Below are 15,681 nucleotides of genomic sequence, written 5' to 3'. Positions count from 1 at the left end.
AGCCCGACGTGGGATTCGATCCCGGGTCTCCAGGATCGCGCCCTGGGCCAAAGGCAGGCGCCAAACTGCTGCGCCACCCAGGGATCCCCCTGAACTCAATTCTTAAAGAATCCTCTGAGGCATGTGTCCTTAACTTCATTTTACAGACAACACTGAAGCTGGGAGGTGTTGAATCAAGGGCTCACACTGAGAGGTTCATATACGGAGTTAGGGTAGTTAGCGTAAGAAGATATTTTGTCTTTCTCTCATTCTGCTTAGAATATGTAGCTCTCTTAATCTCTATTGATAGTCTTGATTATAAGAACTATTTTAGTTTGTTCTTAACACAATGATGAGGAAAACAACCACTCAACAATGGTAATTACTGTCCTCTATCACTCAGCTACTGGGTGAGAGAGATAATAGCGAACAGTGGTAGGAACAGTGGGGCGATGCAAAACTCATGCCTCATTCAAGGGGTTGCTCTCCCCACCTAAGTATTGCCAAGAGGGACAGCTGGTCTGATGTGGCCAGGTATATCAGTCAGCTACTACTATGTAACAAATGGTAATTTGTTCAGTGGCTTGAAACAATAATCTTTTATTATTGTCCAAAATCTGTGGATCAGGTGGGTGGTTCTTCTAGTCTTAGATGGAGTCACTCATGCATGTGCTGTCAGCTGGTGGGTTGGCTGTGGGCTGGCTTTGCTCATCTCAGAAAGGCCCTCTCCCATGTCTCGGGCCTTGGCTGGCACAACTGAGACAACTTGTCTTTGTTCAGTACGATCTCTCATAGGCCAGTAGGCTAGTCCAAGCTTGTTCACATGGGGTCTTAGCAGGTTTCCAAAAAAAAGAGAGAAGTAAACAAGTCCTTGCAGGTCCAAACTCAGAACTGATTCACTGTCATTTCTGTCATATTCTATGACCAGGGTAAGTCACAAGGCTAAGCCAGAGAAAGAGCGTGGAGATAGAGATTCCAACCCTTTATGGGAAGAACTATAAAGTGGCATTGCAAAGTGTATGGAAAAGAGGAAGGATGAAAAATTGAGGCCATTTTTGCAATCATCTACCAAATCAAGTCTTCCAAGCTTTGAGAAGAAGCCAGAAATCCAGATCTTTATATGAAATTTCCTGAGTTTTACGTATTATTAACTTATTTACAAACTTTTAAGACACTGGTGGACCAATACCCTGTGGGCCAAAGAAATCATGTCTGAGCTGGATGTAGTTTGTGGGCTATCCATTTGCAACTTCTGTGTAAAACACTGCTCAGTTTTCATAGTAATTGGCTAAGAAGATTTGAACATAAGGCTATTTAGACTCCAGGTCCATATTCATTCAGCAAACATTTGCATGCCTTCTAAGTACAAGGTTTCCACAAAGGAAGATAAATAAAACATAACTCCTTCCCTCAAGGGGCTTATGATCTTAAGAGGGAGACAGTATGTAAACAGACATTTAATTCAAATGACCAAGTGCTACATTTGCATCTTAGTGGGGGACACTTCTTTCCCACTTCTGATGCTTCCTTCTTGTGAGGGAAGCTTGGTTAATATAACTCTGGGTCTCTCTTTCTTTTATCAGTAAATATGGGGAAAACAACCAGGTATAGTTGAAAAGAACTAATAGAGAAAAGAACTAATAAAGAAAAGAACTAATAAAATTTTTTTTTTATTCTTTTGGGGCCAGGCCTGGTCAGGGATGGCGTGTGTTCTCCTCTGATATTTCATGTTGAAAATCCTCATAGAGCAGGTCTCCCTGGGCTGCCCTCTCTCACCCCCTGACCCTGGAGAGCACTGTTGAGAACGGGTGGGAAATCTACCTGATTCTGGGGTTCAGGAAGCCAGCTTGTTTAACTCTTACACCAACCTATGCCTTCCTATCCAGCTTTATCAGTAATAAGGGTGACATCCTGGCCTCTGGCTTTTTTCTTCTATTTTACTTCTTAACTTGTTCAGAATCTGGATAGGGAAGAGAAATGTTATTTATTGGGGGATCACCTCAGAGGCCTCAACGGTGCTGTGATTATGATCAGAGTGTACATATATGCATATATACAGACTTAGACATACATATACACACATACATGTACAGCATAAGTATCTAAGCCAGGATGTAAGTCTCAGACTCAGGCAAAGGAAACAGAAAAGTTTTTAACCCAAATAAAAGCTGGGGTTGAAAACATGGAACAACACTTTCTATCACATTGCAAAATTACCCATTATATTTTGACACATACTTTTCCTTTTAGGAGGTTCTCTAGATATCATCTGCTCTGATCTCACTGTAGCTTCTGTTCCCACATTGTGGCACCTGTACTTTCCTAAGCTGAGAGCTATGCTTCCCAGGAGAAAATGGGTTTGATTCCAAAGGACTCTGGAGGCAACCTCCAGAGGTTCTCAGAACCTGGTCTCAGGGAGAATTCTGGGTCTCAGAATTTCACGAATGTACTCACCAAAAGGGGTCTGAGCACCCACTATGTGGGGGGTGCTGTGTTGGTGCTGGGAAAGCAAGTGCACGAAGCTGCAGGCCTGCCCTCGGGGCGAGGGGGATGGGGAGCTGCCGTCTCTGAGGAAAACATGAGGCCCAGAGAGGGAAGTGAGCAGCCTATAGCCCAAGGCTGAGGAAGACTCCAGGTCCTGAGGTCCTTGGTGAGAGGCCGAGAGAGCAAACTCAGCGAGTGGTCCCCCCTTTTCTTCTGACAAATTTCTTAATTCACAGTGTTTTTGGTCTTTTTTTCCTCCTCCCTCTGGTAGGGCTCAGGGTCTGTTTTGTTGTGAAGACAGCTTGAGGGGAACCATTCACCTCAGGACACAGTTTCCATCTGTTGAGCACAGAGAGGCAGATTGTCAGGTTGTGCGGGTTGGGGAAGCCCAGCTTCCTTGCGAGCTACTGCTACAAGCTCACCCACTTGCTCTTTTTCATTTTCTTTGCTCTCTCCTCCCTATGTGCTGCAGCCAAGATGAGTAGGAACTTAGTCCCGTGGAATGAATTTTCTTTTTCTCTAGCAGTTTGGCATGATAAGTTTGAGAGGGAAGCCACATCAAAAGAGGAGCTTGCTGCCAGCATTAGGCAGCTGCCGAACGCATGAGTCAGTCAGAGCCTCGTTTCCATGAGGTACTGTGGCAAGCCAAGGGGCAGTTAATACTTTCCAGTCACAAAAATCTGTGACCATTTTACGGTATATGTGTTAAGAGTCCCCATGACACAACATTGCCTGTGTCATTTCATTTTGACAAATCAGTTCTAGGCCCAGAATAAACTCTGGCCTAATCACCATCTCACCATCCAGCCCCATCCTTTGACTGGGCAACAGTGTCTGGGGAAGTAAGAACCGTGGAGTCAGATGACCCAAGGTCAAAACCCCCAAGTGAACTGGGGCAAGGGATTAAACTTTCTAGATATCAGTTTCCTGTCCTGGACGAGGTCATAATAGTACCCACCTCAGAATTTTATTAAGTTTAAATGAGGTGAATGTGCTCAGCACATGGGTGGGCCATAGGAAGACTCAGTAGAAAGTTCACCTCTGTCATTTCTGGGGCACCCTCTGGCCTGCTGGTGACAGTGAAATAAAAGGGGTAGGAAGTGGGAAGATGCACCTCTTGGTAAACTAGACTGGTCATGGTGCATGGCCTGAGCTTTGCTCCTGGCCCCCCACAGGGCCCTGGTGTGTCCCCCAATCCAGTGAGGTCTTAGTGAATTGGATGGGGGCCACAGAGCTGCTGATGCTTTTTCTCATCCCTCTCATTTCTGCAGCAGGTGGAGGCAGGGTTCCTCCTGTCCAGACACACCTGGATGAAGCTGGAAGAACAGATTTTCCACACACTTGAGGCCAAAGCACCAACCGAAGGACATCTCCAGAGGCATCGAGAGAGGAAGGCTCTGAGGTCAGGTTGTTGGAGAAATGGCAAAAGGCGGAGAAAAACAAGAGGGTGAAAACAGAGAAGGTTGGACCCAACCTCACCCTCTGCCTGGTTCTCTCTCTCAGCTCCTCCACATTGGACAGGAGACACTATCTGGCTGCATTTGGGCTGTTTTAGAAAAGTGAATATAGCATATGCCCGACCCCTTATCTGGACCCTTATCTGCTACGGGAGAGAAATGTCTCTCGGGAAGTGCTCATTGGAGCTTGTGCTCTTAGAAAAGGATGGGAGGCCCCCGGGGGTGGGGGGGGCGGGTTCCTCTGCAGGGAGGATGCTTTTAGCATCTCAGGGTGCTGAGGCTGATGGCAACCAGTGTGTGTGTGTAAAACACGGAGCACTTCTCCTCCTTCCATTGATTTAGGCTGATTTTCACAGTCAGATTCTTTAATAAAAGCCCTGGAGTGTGTTGCCATGGTTATGCTGGTTTTAACAGTAAGGAAATTAGGGCTAAGTGGCTTCCCTCAGTCCTGGCAGCGTTTAGTTGCAGCATTTGGATTTTTCATCTCTCCTCCTGGGAGATGCTGCTCTGTCAAGGGGGAAAGGATCACAGACAGGTTGTGTCCTGGGAGCCACCAGAGAGCTGGGTGAGCTTGATATGAAAGAACTCGTGCTTTCTCCCTAGAGAAGAAAGAGAAAAGGGTCAGATAGCTTCGTCTGAATTCCGGCTTTGTCCTAAACCACCTATGTGACCTTAAGCAAATGATCTAACCAACCTCTCAGAGGAATGGGGACTCCAACTGTATACACCCATGGGGTTGAATGAGATAGGGTGGGATCTGTGGGAAACTTCCATAGTGTGCTTGTCTACCAGGCCTTTCACTCACATGATCTCAAGGGCTTCTATAGCAGCCCCCAGGTGCTGGTCTCAATGCCATCCTGATATTCAAGAGGAGGGAACTGAAGCAGGAGTTCAAGGTCTTCCTACTCTGGCCTTTTAAGACTGATGTGTATGTACTTCCCCGATTTCATATCCCTTGTCTGCCAGGCTGGGCCAGGCTCTCACTGTCCACTCCCTTTGTGGCACCTCTTGGTTGGCTTCTTCTCAGACCAGATCCTTCTCTTTGGGGTTCAGCTGAAAAAGAAGGCTTTTTCACATCACTCTCATCAGGCACCCTAGTTGCTGGTTAATCCCTATCACTTTATTGATTTTTTTTTTTACTTTTTTTTCACTTTATTGATTTTTATTTTTTATTTGACAGAGAGAGCACAAGCAGGGGGAGCAGCAAGCTCTCCCCTGGGCAGTGAGCCGATGCAGGACTTGATCCCAGAACCCTGGGATCATGACCTGAGCTGAAGGTAGACACTTAATCGACTGAGCCACTCAGGTGCCCACTTTATTGATTTTTTTTCAACAATTCGTTATAATCTGAAGTCATTTTATTGTCTTTAAACAACTCAGCACAATCTGAAGTTATTGGATTATCAGCCTCCCCCCACCCCCTGCCACTTGAACATAAGCTCCTGTGTTTCTTACTATATTCCCCAGGTTTAATCTGATCTAGGGGACTCTCTGGAGTCTGTGGATAGAACTGGGCTCTATGAATTTGGATAGGAAAAAAAATGACATCTTTATTTTTACTAACATCTAACTGAAATTTAGCATTTCATTCCATTGTGAATGTAGGCAACAAACCACAGTGGTATGAGCTGTCCTTGAGACTTTGTCACACACTACTGTTTCACAGATCTCTTAAAATACCATTTATACTGATCACTACTAGGAGATTATATTATTTAGACCCATTGCTAGATTTTGTTATTTAATGCAATCATAAAATAACAGATATGCTACTATATCACAATTTAAAAAGATTTTGGTAACTATTTCAGTACATTTGGTTTCTTTTGTAATCCTCCATATTTATTTTATGTATTTAGAAAGCATTAGCCTGGGACACAATTCAACCATAACAGTTCTCTTCTCCATCTTCACCACCAGCAATGGTGGGTCAGGTCCTCCATGTTTCAAATTATCTTTTACCTTTTCTTCCTCTTACCTTCCTCTTCCCCCTTTTAGGACTCATGTGATTACATTGGACTCAGGATAATCTTCCTATAGGGATAATCTCCCTATATTTAAGTCCTTAATTCTATTTGTAAAGTCTTTTTGCCATATAACATAGCATATTTACAGGTTCTAGAGGTTAAAGCATGGACTTCTTTGTGGGGGGGTGGCATTAATCTGCCTATTACAGTGTTCACTGTAATATTCTTTTCAACTTTGTTTGTAATATGTTGGGGAAAAGAGGGGCACAATATCTACTTTATCTAACCATAGGCTTATGGTGAGGTTCAAGTGAAATAAGAAAACAATGATAAAAATTGATACTTAAATAAAACATCATCATCCTTAAAAACAAACAAAAAACAAAACAAAAAACCATTAGTCTCAGAAAAAGGTCCATAGATTTCACCAGATTGCAGATAAGGTTCATAGGACAGAAGAGGTTATTTACCTCTATGGCTTACAGTAGGACTTAGCATATAGTAGGAGCTTGATAAAAATGTTTTTGGATGAATGAGTTAGTTAAATGAGGGGAGGGAGAGAAGAAAACTGCTCAGGTAGAGGAAACAGCATTCAAAGGCTGGGAGCTCTGCTCTATAAACAGAAAAACTGGTGGTGTGAGTTTCAAGAGAACTAGGCAGGGGACGGGCCTATTATATGTTGACCCAAAGAAAGTGGGCTGCTGGGATTTCATCCTGGGGCAGCAGGAAGCCAATGGGAAGCAGGGCCAGGAGTAATTACATCTGGATTTTTAAAAATCTCTGTGGCTGCTGAGAGGAGAGGAAAATGAAGAATGCAAGTGTGGACAGCAATGAAGAAGCCACGGTGGGTGGTTTGAAGGAGGCTGCTGGCAGAGGCAGGACAAAGAAGTGGATGGATTTGAGAGAACTCTGGAGATGAAATAGTGAGGACTGATTAGTAGTAGGGGGTGAAGGAAAACAGGAAGTACAGAACTGTTGCTTTCCTGCCTGAGTTCCTTGAGGGGTGGTAGGTGGCTTACTGAACCGGGGACACAGTGGGAAGGAAGAGGGGGTAGGCTCCAGGGCAGTGGAAACTACAGGAGAAGTGTTCTTGTTTTCTCAGCCTGGCTTTGCGAAAATGCCTTTGAACTCAAATGAGACACCTTTCTCAACTTTATTTCTCATCCGCACAATGGAGCTACTGATACTTGGTCGGGTACACCTTGAATGCTGGAGTGACACCCTTCTCCCACCCACTTTCCTCAGGTCAAGTCAGAAACATTTGAGCCCCTGACTCCACCAAAGGATTCTCAAAGTTAATGATTTTCCTTGACTTGAATAATAGGATCTCATATTAATATTGTGAAAAAATTAATAGTAGTAGTAAAAGCTAGTATGTGTTGGCTTCTCATTATATGTCCCACAATCTGCTGAATGCTTTATGTACAATATTCCTTTCAATTCCTTATGATAACACTACGAGGCAGCTATTATTATATCTAATTTATAGATAAGGAAACTGAGGCTTAGATTTTAAGTGACTTCCTTGAAGTCACATAGTTATAGGCAGTAGAATAGACATTGAGACACATGCCATCTGACTCTAGAATTTATATTCCAGGCTTTTTCACATCACTCTCATCAGAGATATTCCTGCCTTTTTGGATTAATCACTGTTTTGGTCCAAGTGTTCATTGGACTTATCCTGATCCCTAAGATCCAGATTGCATTGAAACATCCTTCCATTCTATATCCAGGCCTTCCCTGAGATATCTGTGAATTCAGGTGAGCTCACATTTTCAGGTTGTCCTTTAGCTCCTACTTCTATGGGGTTATTTCAGTCTATAAACCATCTTGCACACATTCTCATTCTTGACTGTGCTCTGTCGGCCCAGATACGAGACCCTCTCCTTGATTTCTATACAAGCTTCTTACTTATATAGGCCTTTATGTAAGTAACACATTTTGCCAAAAGTCAAAAGATGAGGGGTTTAGAACACTGAAAAATGTAAATTAAAAAAATGAATGATTGTTATCTCTGTTTTTCAAAAGTCCCCTCATGATTTTACCATTGTATCAGTTAAGATTTAGGCTAAGCTGCTGAAACAATGAGATTCTTCCTTTGGTCCAAAGGAAGAGCCGTCCAGGATGAAGGGCATCATTGCTCTCTGCTGTCACTCAAACAAGAGCTCCTTCTATCTTTTTGCTTTGCCATCCTCTAGGAGTGGCTGTGTCCTCATCTGCATGGTCAAAGCTGAGTCAAACCATGTTTACAAATAGCCCATTGGGAGTAGAGAAGAAGAGGAAATGGAGGCCAAGGATTTCCTTCTAAGCAAGCAATTGCATACATCATTTCCATTCTCATGCCATTGGCAACACATAGTCATGTGATCACACTGGTTACAATGGAGCCTGGGAAGTGTAGTCTCTAGCGGGCAATCAAGTGCCCAGCTGGAACTCTATTACTACACAAAAAATAAAACACGTTTTTGGAGACTGCAGGTCTGTGCTTCAACCAATCTGGATTCCAGCCTCTTGATCTTTGCTTAATCTCCTCTCTCTCTTTCCACTTTCCTTCAATCTCTGCACTCTCTCTCTGCCTCCCACTTTTGCCCCAATTCTTATTTATTTCTAAAGCAGAACAGTTTTGCCATTTCATTTTCCCCACACCTGTTCTCCCATGTCTCAGGGTCTTATTTTCCATCTCGAAAGACCCATGACACTATCGTCCTAAAAAAAAAGACATTTTATATTCAATTAAGAGTTGATATCCACTGTTGAGGTATTTTTTCCTACCCTACTACACAGTAAAAGTAAAACAAGGCATAATTTTAAGAGATTTCCCCTCAAAAAACACTAAGATTCAAAGAAATCTATTGGTTTATAGTGTAAATATCCAGAATCATAAGTGATTTAATAAACCTTCAAGAAACAACAGGCTGCTCACTGCTTAGAGTGAAGCAATTTCACACTACATCAGAGTGTAAAATCTGGATTTCTGAGAAAGTTTTAGAAGGGGCAGCTGTTATTCTTCATACTTGAAAAGCAAAACGATCTTCGTGAGAGAGTTCTGCACTCTTCTTCCCCACCTTCCTAGGGGCCACCAACCCTCAGTTCAGCCAAATCACACAAGCATTTAAAGTTATTGCTAGGATGGTTATTGTCTGGTCTGATTGCATTTCATTGGGCAAAACAAGTTATGTGGAGAAGCCCAGAAATCAGTGCAGCAGGAATCTACACTCCTCCTGTGGAGGGACTATAAGTCATAAGGCAAAGGATGTGGACATACAATCTTCTTACAGGGAAGTGAGTGAAATCTGGTGCACAATAATCAATTTAAGTTGTGAGAGGTAAGACAGGGAATGGAGGTTGAGTCCAGAGATCCTTGACCATTATTAGACCATGTAATTGGGACTTTATTGGCAGGCTACGGAGAATCGTTGAAAATTTTAAGCAGGCTGGTGATGTAATCAGAGGTCTGCTTTAGGAATGCTGAGTAAGAGCATCACCTGCCCCACCTTCTGAACTCATTGTTGTGGAAGGAAGGGTGGTGAAGCTGAATTAATAAGTTTTTTTTTGAATTAATAAGTTGTTACAAATCAGCATTTTATTCCTGCCTCTATCTGGTCAATGGGGTAAGCCACTGTATTTTTCAGGATTCTCCAGAGAAACAGAACCAATAGATATAGATAGATGATAGAGAGATAGATGGATAGATAGATAGAAAGATAGATAGATGATAAATGGATGGATATAGATATGAAAGAGATTTATTTTAAGGAATTGGCTCACACAATTGTGGAGTCTGGCATGTCCAAAATCTGCAGCATGGGCAGGCAAGTTGGGGACCCAGGAAAGACTGCAGACAGAATTCCCTCTTCCTTGGGGGAGTCATTCTTCTTTCTCTAAGGCCTTTAACTGATTGTACGAGGCCTGCCACATGATGAGGTGTAATCTGCTTTCCTCAAGACCACTGATTTAAAAGTTAATATCATCTAAAATATACCTCCCAGCAACGTCCAGGCTAGGGCTTGATTAAATATCGGGTGCCCCTAGATATTGGCCTGGCCAAGTTGACACAGAATTAACCACCACAGCTACATACCTCATTGCCCTTATGTTTAAAACAGGCATCTTGAGATACCTGGGTGGCTCAGTCAAGCGTTCAACTCTTGACTGAAATCAGGTCATGATCTCAGGGTTGTGAGATCGAGAGCCACCCATGGTGGGCTCTGTGCTGAGCTTCAAGTCTGCCGGAGAGTCTCTCTCTCCCTCTCTGTTTTTCCCTCTGCCCCTTCCTCATTCACTTGTATGCATTCTCTCAATCTTTCTCTCTAAGCACACACACACACACACACACACACACACACAAACACACACACACTCACAAAACCAGGCATCTCTTTAGGTGGGCTATTGGGATTGGATGGGTAAATGGCTGCTGGAAAGAGGTTGGTATGAATGATGTGCCATGGGAGTGCCCATATGGGCTGACATCCATGTAGGTGGCCAGACCTCCTATGAAACTTCCTAGTGGAAAATAATCTTCTGAAAAATAGTGTTAGTGATGCTCCAACAACCTACCCTCTTCTTGACACAATCCCTGTCCTAGTTCAAGTCTCGATGGTCTTTTCCCCAGATTAAGGCACTTTCCTCACATATTGCCACTCCCTTTTCCAAAGTACAACCCTGAGCACACGCTCCTCAGAGAAAAACCCCTCGGTGCCCCACTGCATTTCTACAAAGATAGAATAAATCAGGCCATCCAAGACCTGGCCCCCACCAGTTGCTCTGGCAGAGTCGATTTGTCCTACCTCCCACTCCCCTTGGAATCTTGGGCCTTGTGGGGACAGGTTTCATGGGCCTCCTCTGGGGAGAGATATTCATTACGGCCCTTATACAGCCAACCCAATTTTATGTATTTTAGCTTTTAAGCTCCCACATGGGATTTTTGTTTGTTTGTTTGAAGAAAGGATTCTGTGTGTGAGATGGGGCAGGGAGGGTTTGAAGAGTACTCTTCTTGTTTATTGCACACACCAATGTCCTTTCACTCTTCTATTCCAGCCTCTGCGAACACCCATCTTTCTATCCCTGGGATTGACTCTTCTCTTGCTATAGACAGAATGTCATGCCCACCCCCACCCCCCATTCATATATCTAAGCTATATTCCTCAATGTATTTGAAAGTGGGCCTTTGGATTAGATGAGGTCATGGGCTCCTATGATGGGATTAGAGCCCTTATTAGAAGAGAAACAGACCAGAGCCCTCTCTCTCTCCTTCATGTGAGGACACAGCAAGAAAGCAGCTATGTGCAAGCCAGGAAGAGGGGTGCTCATGGAACACCGAATCTGCTGGCACATTCACCCTGGACTTTCCCATTTTCAGAACTGTGAGAAATAAATGTCTGTTGTTGAAGACACCTGGTCTGTGACGTTTTGCTTTAACAGCCTGACCTAAGAGATTCCTCAAGACTTTGCTCAAGAAACTTCACTTCCAATAAGTTGTTCTGAACCCCAGGATGGGCTAATATGTTTTGCCTGCATTTCCATCAAAACCTGCACTCGTATTTATATTAGTATCTACTGCATTAAATGGAAAAATTACTTCTCTATGTGTATACCTTCTCCATTAGGCAGTAAACTTTTTTTTTTTTTTTAGGCAGTAAACTCTTGAAAATAGGGATTGTTTCCCTCAGCACCTGGTGTAGTTAGAGCTAAAGCTGTGTGTGCGTATGCGTGCATATGTGTTTGTATGTGTATGTGTATGAGACCTGAGTAGAACTAGTCCTCTGGAAAAGGCTCCCATTCTCCTGTTTCAACCTTGAACTCTACCATCTCCGAGAAGTTGACCATGACTGCAGAAATCCTCAGTAATCTCCATCTAACGAGATAATGAAACCATGAAATCTTGGATCTGTACCACATGGCTGAGCCTAAATTCATCCTCCATCTGTATTTTCCTAGACCTAAAAATCCCACTAAGTCAATTTGAGAAAATCGAAACACAAAATACATTTAAAACATTAAGAAAGTTATCCATAATCCTATCATCTAATAACCACCTTCATTTAAAAAAATAGTTTCTATCAAAATATTTATTTATTTTTTTATCAAAATATTTTTTAAAAAAATAATGAAAAAATTAATGAAACATAGGATGTCTTCAAAATATATGATTATAAGAAAGGAAATAAAAAGCATCCATAGTCTTATGGCTCAGAGATAACTACAATAACTGTTTGGTGCAATTTCTCCCATCTCTTTTCTATATGTGTTATGTGTGTGAATTATTTTAATAACTAATATTCACTGAGCCTGGTCTGCTCTAGTCATTTACTTTACAATAATCCTATGAGGAAAGTATTATCTCCATTTTAGACACAAAAAACTGAGATTGTAAGGTTAAGTAATTTGTTCAAGGCTCACAATTGGTAAGATAGTGGGGCCCTGTGTATGTGTGTGCTTATATATATGTATTAATATTTATATAGATACTCATTTTTGTTGTAGGTGCTGAGGGTTGGAAGCTTTATATCCAGGAGTGTTGACAACAAAACTGAATCCTAGAAAACACTTCACAGTTGGCTGATGATTTACAGAAAACCTCTGCATTATTGTTTCACAGCCCAATATGCTGGGGCTGCCTGGGGAATCAGGGCTCTGCTTCTCTGTTGGCTTCAGTCCTTCTTCCAAGAGGGCTTCAAGGGTCAATTCATCCTAAAGCTTCCCTACTTGTGATGGCTTAGGGAGCTAAAAAAGTCATCTCAGGTTTATTCCAAGGAAAGGCTGCCTACCTGCTTCTTCCTCAGGGGAACATACAAAGTGACTCTAGTTCTTATTACAGAATTATTTTTAATTTTTTAAAATTTTTTAAAATTTATTTATGATAGTCACACACACACACAGAGAGAGAGAGAGGCAGAGACACAGGCAGAGGGAGAAGCAAGCTCCATGCACCTGGAGCCCGATGTGGGATTCAATCCCGGGTCTCCAGGATCGCGCCCTGGGCCAAAGGCAGGCGCCAAACCGCTGCGCCACCAAGGGATCCCTCAGAATTATTTTTAAATAAATTGATAAAATGAGGGCACCTGGCTGGCTCAGTCAGCTAAGCATCTGGCTTCAGCTCAGATCACGATCTGAGGGTCCTGGGATCGAACCCCACATCAGGCTCTTTGCTCAGTAGGGAGCCTGCTTCTCCCTCTCCCTCTGCTTGCAGCTCTACCTGCTTATTCTCTTTATCTCTCTCTTATTCTCTATCAAATAAACAAATAAATAAATAAAATCTTAAAAAAATAAATTGATAAAAATGATCACTGTGGATTGTGAAACTATTTGATATGTACCTAACAAAAATTATTAGACCTCATGAAAGTAAGTGCTAAAATAATAGTTCCAAAGTAACTAAAATCAATAGTAACATAGAGCTCTCAGTAGCTAACAGTGACCTAGAGGCAGAACTTTGTGAAATAAATTGTAGTGTCCAGCTATTTACTGCAGTATAATGAATCGCTCCAAATTCAGTGGCATAATGCAACAATCATTTATGGTTATGGGCTCAGGAGGCAATTCTTACTGGGAATCTGTCACTAATTTGAAGAAAGATGGTGGACTGGGCTGGAGCCATCACAAAGGCTGTCTGTTCTTGGGGACTTCAACTGGAGCTGAGGCCCAGAACACCTATCCCTGGGCCCCCATTGTCACTGGGCTTCCTCCTGCCATGGCCGCTGGATTTGAAGACCAAGCATCCGGACAGAGAGCCACGGCAAAACACCCTTAATAATCCAGCCCTAGAAGTCACGCAGTTGTCACTAAATCCAGTCCATATTCAAGGGTAAGGGATTAGACTCCACCTCTTGATGTGCCAGGTGTCAAAGAATTCACAGACGTGTTTGAAAACCATTATATGTAGAGATTCTGCAAACTCTATGTTTCTCATCACAGAGTGATCTTCCTCTGTTCACTCCTCCAAGTCAACTCATTCTCTAAGATGTCCTGGGGCACACATACATCATGGGCGGCTTGTTTTACAGTGGCCCCTTTTGGGGTACATTACCTTTTGTGACAAACAACTCTATGATACCATCTATCTCCCAGATTTTGTCACTGCCCTTACAAATCCTTGATGGTGCTGGAAGTGCTTGATGGACTTGTCATGATCTCCTGCATGCAGCTCCAAAGGGGAGAGGCTGTATGAGGAGGATGCCTCAGATCAGCCAAATCACATCGAGTGAGCCAAAAAGGAAGCTCTGTTTAGGTAAACAGCAGGTGGTAACTAGAAAGAGGATAGCCATTATGGAAGGAAAGAGGAAGTGGATCAATCCTGAAGGCCACAATTCTGTTGCTAATTATACTTGGCATTTATTGAGCTCTTCCTGTATGCTAGGCACCATGCAAAGCCCATCACCTGAATAACCTCATTTAGCTGCTTTTCATACCATCCTTAAATGATAGTCACTATTTTTATCCTTACTCTACAGATAAGAAAACAGTGTTCAGAGTGGTCAAGTGACTTGCCCCAAGTAACACAGAGATAGAGTCTGGATTTAGAGGCAGGTGTGTCTGCCTGAAAAGACAGCATAGTGGATATAGGTTTGGTCATTGAGGTCAGACCGCTTGGGCTTGAGTCCTTCCTTTGGGTCACCTTTGGCAGTTAACCTCTTGTGTTTCAAATTTTCTCTTTGGCAGAGAGGAATACACACACACACACACACACACACACACACACACACACAACCCGTAGGGGTTTTAACATTAAACAGGATGAGGCACTTAGAGTGTTTTGCATTCAACAAATGTTACTTATTCCTCCCCCTCCTCCTCCTCTTCTTATGTCTGCTAGGATGAGGATTAATTCAAAAGAATAGTATACTAGAGATCCAGAGGCCTAAAGAGGTACAGAATGAGGAATCTGCCATAGACAGGCAGTCCCATCTCAGCATTCAAGCCACTCATTTCAGTCCCTAGTGACTCTGTGTTCCCATCTGCAAAGTGGGCACAAAGCTGGGATTCTGTGATGATGAACAGAGGGTCTGAAACACTTCTTCACAGTGGCATCCCAGTCTTGTCTCTGCTTCCAGGTCCAACTACATTTGCCAGCCAGTTACCAAACCAAATGCAAACAACACGTGACAAAAATTGATTGAGGAACTCAGAATCAGAAAGGAGGGCTGGTGACAAGCCCTCTCCTCACCTCCTTGATGGCTTCAAAGCTCTCTCCAACTCACAGTGTGGCCAGAGTGGGCTTGCGCTGCAACAACCTTGTGTGGCCCTGCGGCAGCAGGACTTCAACCATGAATGACATGGGGCTGTGGCTGAAAGGCCCAGCTCAGAGGTGGCAGGGGTTGTAGCCTGCCCTTTGCTCAGCTCTGGGTCAGTGCTGTCTTCCGTACGCAGGGAGGCTGGGAGCTTTTTACACAGGGCCCATGTTCTCGCTGTGTGGTTCAGCAACCCCACCACCACCGAGGCAGGCTGATTTCTGAATGTGTTGAACTCCAGTGTACTAGGCAGCCTAACCACAGAGCGATGTTTTGTTTCTCTACCGGATACACCTGCCCAAAAAGCAGGGTTCACTCATGCTGCAGGCTCTGGTTTGTTTTACTTTTGAAAAATTGAACTCTCCAGAAAAACCAGAGGGTACAATTGTGAGTGCTGAGAACCTGCAGAGGCTGGAAAGGAATTAAATTGATTTTTTCTTTTCTTTCAGGGGCATGGGGCCATTGTATAAAGTTGCTTTTCTGTCTAAATGAGCCTTCTTCCGTTTCCATCACTCATCATTTCCCAAATACAACCACCCAAGAGAATTTTTCAGGATACGT

General features: G+C 43.2%; 2 long non-coding RNA genes across 2 annotated transcripts; both read right to left on the bottom strand.

Annotated features, from left to right (window-relative positions):
- Positions 1 to 95: 95 nt before the first annotated feature.
- Positions 96 to 4,111, bottom strand: LOC144290999 (uncharacterized). Its single transcript, XR_013358455.1, has 3 exons — positions 3,770 to 4,111; positions 2,434 to 2,802; positions 96 to 809 (listed from the first exon to the last, which is right to left on the bottom strand). It is a non-coding gene; the product is annotated as an uncharacterized LOC144290999 (long non-coding RNA).
- Positions 4,112 to 4,169: 58 nt separating this feature from the next.
- On the bottom strand, positions 4,170 to 15,344 carry LOC144290994 (uncharacterized). Its single transcript, XR_013358452.1, has 3 exons — positions 15,057 to 15,344; positions 4,726 to 4,973; positions 4,170 to 4,519 (listed from the first exon to the last, which is right to left on the bottom strand). It is a non-coding gene; the product is annotated as an uncharacterized LOC144290994 (long non-coding RNA).
- Positions 15,345 to 15,681: the final 337 nt, after the last annotated feature.

The sequence above is a fragment of the Canis aureus genome, chromosome 2 (assembly GCF_053574225.1).
Source record: "Canis aureus isolate CA01 chromosome 2, VMU_Caureus_v.1.0, whole genome shotgun sequence".
NCBI lineage: Eukaryota > Metazoa > Chordata > Mammalia > Carnivora > Canidae > Canis > Canis aureus.
This window is presented reverse-complemented; position numbering and strand designations above follow the sequence as displayed.